This window comes from Gossypium arboreum, unplaced genomic scaffold (assembly GCF_025698485.1).
Source record: "Gossypium arboreum isolate Shixiya-1 unplaced genomic scaffold, ASM2569848v2 Contig00307, whole genome shotgun sequence".
NCBI classification, from domain to species: domain Eukaryota; kingdom Viridiplantae; phylum Streptophyta; class Magnoliopsida; order Malvales; family Malvaceae; genus Gossypium; species Gossypium arboreum.
The window spans coordinates 1-7,500 of record NW_026440423.1 but is presented as its reverse complement, the minus strand read 5'-3'; the positions used below and the strand labels follow the sequence as shown (position 1 = coordinate 7,500).

Below are 7,500 nucleotides of genomic sequence, written 5' to 3'. Positions count from 1 at the left end.
CCGCTGGCACCGCACTTGTCCTCCAATGGATCCTCGTTAAGGGATTTAGATTGTAATTATTCCAATTACAGACACATACAGCCCGGTATTGTTTATTTATTGTCACTACCTCCCCGTCGTCAGATTGGGTAATTTGCGCGCCTGTCGCCTTTCCTTGGATGTGGTAGCTGTTTCTCGTGCTCCCTCTCCTAATCGAACCCCAATTCTCCGTCACCCGTCACCACCATAGTAGGGCCACCATCCTACCATCGAAAGTTGATAGGGCAGAAATTTGAATGATGCGTCGCAGGCACAAAGGCCGTGCGATCCGTCAGAGTTATCATGAATCATCGTGAGCAACGGCAAAGCCCATGCCGACCTTTTATCTAATAAATGCATCCTTCCAGAAGTCGGGTTTGTTGCACGTATTAGCTCTAGAATTACTACGGCTATCCGAGCAGCAAATACCATCAAACAAACTATAATCTGATTTAATGAGCCATTCGCGCTTCACGCTCAATTTGTTCATACTCTCACACATGCATGGCTTAATCTTTGAGACAAGCATATGATCATCGGCAGGATCAAACGTGTAGTATTCCTCCGCGACGTCGACATCTCGCATGGCTCTCAACATGCCGCGTGAGCAACGAAGAGGCTATAACAGGAGCACGAGCATCGTCCGTGTCAAGAGACAAAATGCATAGGCATCGAGAGACAAGGGCCTAAACCCTACTCTCAAAAATATTTTCCCGTGATCCGAAAGCACGAACGAGCACCAAGCACACCGACGAGGCCACACCGATTTAAGTGGGGTACACTCGGAAACAGGTACGATTGTGGTCCACCACGCACCCCAAAGGGCACGAGATGGAGAAGGGACGGCAACACATCAATAATTCCATCTCGCTTAGGGTACGCAACACAGATCTCGATCGCATCCCCTAGGGTTCAATCAGAACAAGGAGCATGAAGAGGAGTGTGGCTCGACAGCTCGATGCGGGTAGCATGGAGCCCGCTAACACACACAACCAAAACACCACTCATATGCCCATTGCGTACTAGTGGTAGCACCCACGCACACCGGCCAACAACCCACCCAACCAATGTATTGGTAGGGGAGCGGAAGGAACAATGAAACGAGGGCACACCACAAACGCTTGGCACGAGAACTACGAGGGACAAAATCCCATTGGGACTTGGTCGAGCCAAGACCAAGCCTACAAACTCAACTTACGCCCCCCAGTGAGCCGTTGCCGTCAAAGGGACTTGGCATCGGGGTCACGGGCAGCTTCGAATGCGTGCAAGGCCTTGGCAAGGCTAAGGCGCCGATGGGTCGCCGACTTGAAGGCACAAGGCGTCCCAACATGACGGGGAGAATAAGCAAGTTGAGCCGAGCCCATAGCAATGCATAAGCCACCCCAAGAGATCTTTGCCCGATATAGGGAACCCGGTCTTCGAGTCGTTGGCTACATTTCTATGGGCACGGGCTTGACTGGCCGAAAATCATCACCCTGGCCACTAGCGTTGGCTGATTGACCCACCACCGTTACGAGTCATCATGGACTATCCGACTTCCTGGGGTGCGTGGACGCACTCCCACCTCGGGTTCGGAGGGGGCTTACGTCGGGGGATCTCTACCCCTTAAAGAGCTAAAAACTCGTCAATCCGCTACCAGCAACATCTGTATGTCCTCAAACGGGGACACTTTTCTTTAGCTCTGCACATCCGCGAGCCACTGTGGTGCCCCTCGCTGCTCGAGGCACCTGCACACCCAACGTCATAGGTTGCCGATGGTGTCCGAGGCTCCCAGCACATCCAAGCACCAAGGTGCCAATGCTGCTCGAGGCTCCTCAGACATCCAAGGCACCAAGGTGCCGGTGGTGCCCGAGGCTCCCCTGCATCGACCAAGGGCCGAGGCTGCTGATGGTGTTCTGAGGCTCCCTGCACATCCAAGCACCAAGGTGCTGATGGTGCCTGAGGTTCCGTGCACGATCAAGGCCTAGGGTTGCCGATGGTGCCCGAGGTTCTGCACGATCAAGGCCTAGGTTCCCGATGGTGCCCGAGGCCCCTGCACGACCAGGGCCCTAGGTTGCCGATGGTGCCTGAGGCTCCCGCACATCCAAGGGCCTAGGTGGTGCTGATGGTGGCTGAGGCTCCTGCACGACCAAGGGCCTAGGTGCCGATGGTCCCGAGGCTCCTGCACGACCAAGGGCCTAGGGTTGCCGATGGTGCCCGAGGCTCCTGCACGACCAGGGCCTAGGTGCCGATGGTGCCTCGAGGCCTCGCATGACCAGGGGCCTAGGTTGCTGATGCAGGCCGAGGCTCCTGCACGACCAAGCGCCTAGGTTGCTGATGGTGGCCGAGGCTCCTGCACGACCAGGGCCTAGGGTCCGATGGTGCCCTAGGCTCTCGCACGACCAAGGGCCTAGGTTCCGATGGTGCCCGAGGCTCCCGCACGACAAACGCCCTAGGTTGCCGATGGCGTCCAAGGCTCCTGCACGCCCAGCAAAGAATGTGCCGATGCTCCCACACCATCGACGCCCCAGGTTACTAAGGTAGCCTCGATGCTCCAAGACGCACCAAGGGCCCAAGGTGCCGGAGGATCTTGTTCCAAAAGGGGAGGGACCGGGATGATTCAAAAGGGGAGGGACCTGGGGGAGGGACCGGGACGACTTGTAGCTTGCTGAGTATCTCGGATGGCTCACGGGAGCACCGCCGGATGGATCGCCGGAGCACCACCGAACCTAACCTACGATGGGGGGGGCACCGACGTCCGGCATGAAATGGGCGTGGCAAGGCTCTCGACAACCCCTCGCTCGCCTCAATATCACCTCCCCTAAAGAGCTAAAAAACTTGGTCAATGTGCACTAAAGCGACATTCATGTGTCCTCAAACAGGACACTTTATGGTGGTGACGCTTCGCACCAACGGGGCCCAAAATTAGCTTTGGTGCTCGACCTCCCAAGACATCCGATGCACCAAGGTGCCGATGCTGCCCGATGTTCGACACATCAAAGGGGCCGGAGCCTTATGGCCTTCAAGACCACGGATGGCACACGCCGACAGGTGTACGAGGCTACCATGGGCCAAAGGTGCCGGGGCTCTGTTGCAAAAGGAGGGACAGGACGATCTATTCATTGTTGGGTACCTGACATGCAACAGTATCCTAATCCTACCTTTGGGACGATTCATCTGCTATTGGGCACCAACATGTAACGGTGTCCCAATTCTACCTTTTGGGATTGGGAGGGACTCATGCTACGCTTGTGTATCCCGGATGGCTCACGGATCATCGCCGGATGGATCGCCGAGCACCGCCGGAACCTAACCGTGGTGGGGGCACCGACGTCCGCATGCGATGGGCATGGGCAAAGCCCTCGATAACCCCCGGCCGCTCAATATCACCTCCCCCAAAGAGCTAAAAACTTGGTCAATGTGCTACCAATGACATTCATGTGTCTCAAACAGGACAGTTTCAGATGTCCAAACAGGACACTTTTTTCAGCTTAACGCCTCAAGAGATCCGAGGCACCAAGGTGCCGATGTTTGGCTCGATGACCTCACCACTGGATGGCCTACGCTATGGATGTTGCCCGAGGCTCCCGTGACATGCCCCGAAATGGGGCAAGTTTTTTTACGCCACTTACACTTAGTATTTTTAATTGAAAATTTTTTCTCGCTACCCAAAATAAATACAAGAAGTCGAATGAAATATGGCATGATGGCACGGTAGATAATTGAACAAGTGCCCGGCCGCCAATGGGCTTGGAGAGCTCAAGACTGCACCACCGCGCCCTCACAGCGATGTTTCCCGAGGGGCGGCACGCCAAGTGTTTAACTTAGAAATTTTTTTCATGGCCCAAAACAAATACAAGAAGTATGGCATGGCACTAAAGACGGCAAAATTGAACAAGTGCCTGGGCCGCCAACACTTGGGAGCCTCAAGACTGCACCACCACTACCCTCATGCAGCTATGTTTCTAAGCACTACCAAGTGTTTAACTAACTCACACTAAGTCCCCACTTGGGGACCCTGTGGTCTGGACGGCAAAAGAACAAGGGTGGATCTTGAAGGAGACGGGAGGGACGAATCGGGTTAATAAAGGGCCTGAATTCCGGATCGGGCAGCAAGGCCACTCGCCACTTACAATACCCCGTCACAGATTTAAGTCGTCTCTGCAGAAGGATTCTACACCGCCGCCGGTGGGAATTACGCCCAAGGAGGCTACCATGACTTGTCCGCCGCGGGTCGTCAGACTCTACGACATCGCCCTTGGGGCCAAAGGCCCCATCGCTGGTCGGCAATCGCGACGGGCGGCCAATGTCGCTTTCTAGCCCGGATTCTCACTTAGAGAGGCGTTCAACATAATCCAACAGACGGTAGCCACAGCCAATCGGGCTTTTCAACCAAGCGCTGATGACCAATTGTGCGAATCAACGGTTCCTCTCGTACTAGGTTGAATTACTATTATGACGCTGCCATCAAGAGGGTAAACTAACTCCGCCTCACGACGGTCTAAACCTACCACGCTCCCTATTGGTGGGTGAACAATCCAACACTTGGTGAATTTCGCTTCACAATGATAGGAAGAGCCGACATCAAGGATCAAAAGCAACGTCGCTTATGAACGCTTGGTCGCCATAAGCCGCTTATCCCTCGTGGTAACTTTTCCGACACCTCTAGCTTCAAATTCAAGGTCTAAAGGATCGATAGGCCACGCTTTCACGGGTTCGTCATTCGCACCGGAAATCGTAATCAAACGAGCTTTTACCCTTTTGTTCCACACGAGATTGCTCGCTGAGCTCATCTTAGACACCGCTTATCTTTAACAGTATGTGCCGCCCCGTACCAAACTCCCACCGACAATGTCTTCTGCTCGGACGTAAGCGGGCCAAGCCGACCTTGGGTCCAAAAGAGGGCCGTGCCCCGCCTCCCGATTCACTGAATAAGTAAAATAACGTTAAAAGTAGTGGTATTTCAATTTCGCCCGAGAGCTCCCACTTATCCTACACCTCTCAAGTCATTTCACAAAGTCGGACTAGAGTCAAGCTCAACAGGTCTTCTTTCCCTCACGATTCTCGCCAAGCCTGCTCCCTTATCGGGTTTCACCGGATAGTAGACAGGACAAGGGGAATCTTGTTAATCCATTCATGCGCCACCAATTAGATGACGAGGCATTTGGCTACCTTAAGAGAGTCATAGTTACTCCCGCCGCTTTACCCGCTTTGGTTGAATTTCTTCACTTTGACATTCAGAAGAATCGCGTAAATCACATTGCGTGAGCATCCGCAGGACCATCGCAATGCTTTGTTTTAATTAAACAAATGGATTCCCCTTGTCCGCATTTCAGCCTGAAGTCGACCGTTCGTCGTCCCGGGAAGGCCCCGGAAGGAGCTGTTCCTGCCTCCTCGGCCGGCATCGCAAGATGACCTGCTTCGCCGCTGAAGCAGCTCGAGCAAGGCACCGCAGCCGACGGGTTCGGACTCGGGACCCCGTGCCCAGCCCTCGTAGCCAATCCTTTTCCCGAGGTTACGGATCCATTTTGCCGACTTCCTTGCCTACATTGTTCCATTGACCGTGAGGTCGTTCACCTTGAGACCTGATGCGGTTATGAGTACGACCGGCGCGACGGCACTCGGTCCTCCGGATTTTCAAGGGCCGCTGGGGCGCACCGGACACCACGCTGACGCGGTGCTCTTCTCGCATTGGATCTTACCTCCGGCTGAGCTGCTTCTGTGGTGGGCAGCCGTTAAATGAAAAGATAATCCTTCCCGAGGCCCCCGCCGACGCTCCGGACTCCCTAACGCTTGCTACAAGCCAAGGTTCCTTGCTTCGTGAATTTTAACCCGATTCCTCAAGCTCGCGCCGAACGCGCTTATCTGGACGGGGCTTCCCCGCCTCTAGGATCGACTAACCCATGTGCAAGTGCCGTTCACATGGAACCTTCCTCTCTTCGGCCTTCAAAGTTCTCATTTGAATATTTGCTACTACCACCAAGATTCGCACCGACGGGTCGCCTCCGCCTCGGCTCACGCTCGGTTTTACTACGACCACTGCTCATCCCACTCATCTGGCCTCGCTCTTGCCCTCGACGGCCGGGTATAGGTCGCGCGCTTAAGCGCCATCCATTTCGGGGCTAGTTGATTCAGCAGTGAGTTGTTACACCCTCTCAGCCGGATTTCGACTTCCATGACCACCGTCCTGCCATGCCTTAATCGACCAACACCCTTTTGGGTTCTAGGTTAGCTAAAACCACCGTAACCCTGCTTCCTGCTCATCCTGCATGACCAGCCGCTGCACACCAAAAATGGCCCACTTGGAGCTCTCGATTCGGTGGCGCTGTTTATCCAAGCGGCCGCACCGCCCTACCTATTTAAAGTTTGAGAATAGGTCGAGGGCGTTGCGCCCCGATGCCTCTAATCATTGGCTTTACCCGACAGAACTCGCTAAGGGCTCCATTTATCCTGAGGGAAACTTGAGGAAACAGCTACTAGACGGTTCGATTAGTCTTTCGCCCCTATACCCAAGTCGACGAACGATTTGCATCGTCAAGATTGCTGCAGGCCTCCACCAGAGTTTCCTCTCGCCCCGCCGGCATAGTTCACCATCTTTCGGGTCCCGGCATTCTCACTCGAACCTTCTCGTGAAGATCAGGTCGGTCGGCGGTGCACCCGTGAGGGATCCCGCCAATCAGCTTCCTTACGCCCACGGGTTTTCTAGTTCGTTGACTCGCACATGTCGAATTCTTGGTCCGTGTTTCAAGACGGGTCGAATGGGGAGCCCGCAGTGCCGACGCCCGGAGCACGCAGGTGCCGAAGCACGCCGAGACGGCGCGTGCTGATCCCACGATCGAGGCGACGACGTCTCCACAGGCGTATCAAAGGCCCGGCTTGGGCCGCCGCCACGACCCGCGTCGGTCCATGCCCCGAGCGATCGGCGGACCGGCTCGCCGTTCCACATCCGACCGGGGCGCATCGCCGGCCCCCATCCGCTTCCTCCCGACAATTTCAAGCACTCTTGACTCTCTTTTCAAAGTCCTTTTCATCTTTCCTCGCGGTATTTGTTCGCCATCGGCTCTCGCCCGATTTAGCCTTGACGGAATTTACCGCCCGATTAGGGCTGCATTCCCAAACAACCTGACTCGTAGACAGCACTCATGGTGCGACAGGTCCGGGCACGACGGGGTCTCACCTTCCGGCGCCCCTTTCCAGGGACTTGGGCCCGGTCCGCCGCGAGGACGCTTCTCCAGACTACAATTCGAACGCCGGTGGCGCCTGATTCTCAAGCCGGGCTTTTCCCGGTTCGCTCGCCGTTACTAGGGAATCTCGTAAGTTTTTTCCTCCGCTTATTGATATGCTTAAACTCAGCGGGTAATCCCGCCTGACCGGGTCGCGATGCGATGCCAAAGGGTTTATGGTCTCGATCGACGAACGCGCACGACTCGAACGAGGTTGCTTGCAGCATTACCACCGATCGTCGCGACGATTATGTCGTCGAGGACTCGAATTTAGGCCAAC

General features: G+C 55.2%; 1 pseudogene; it reads right to left on the bottom strand.

The window, feature by feature from the left end:
* Positions 1-4,068: 4,068 nt before the first annotated feature.
* Positions 4,069-7,377, bottom strand: LOC128288855 (28S ribosomal RNA; annotated as a pseudogene).
* Positions 7,378-7,500: the final 123 nt, after the last annotated feature.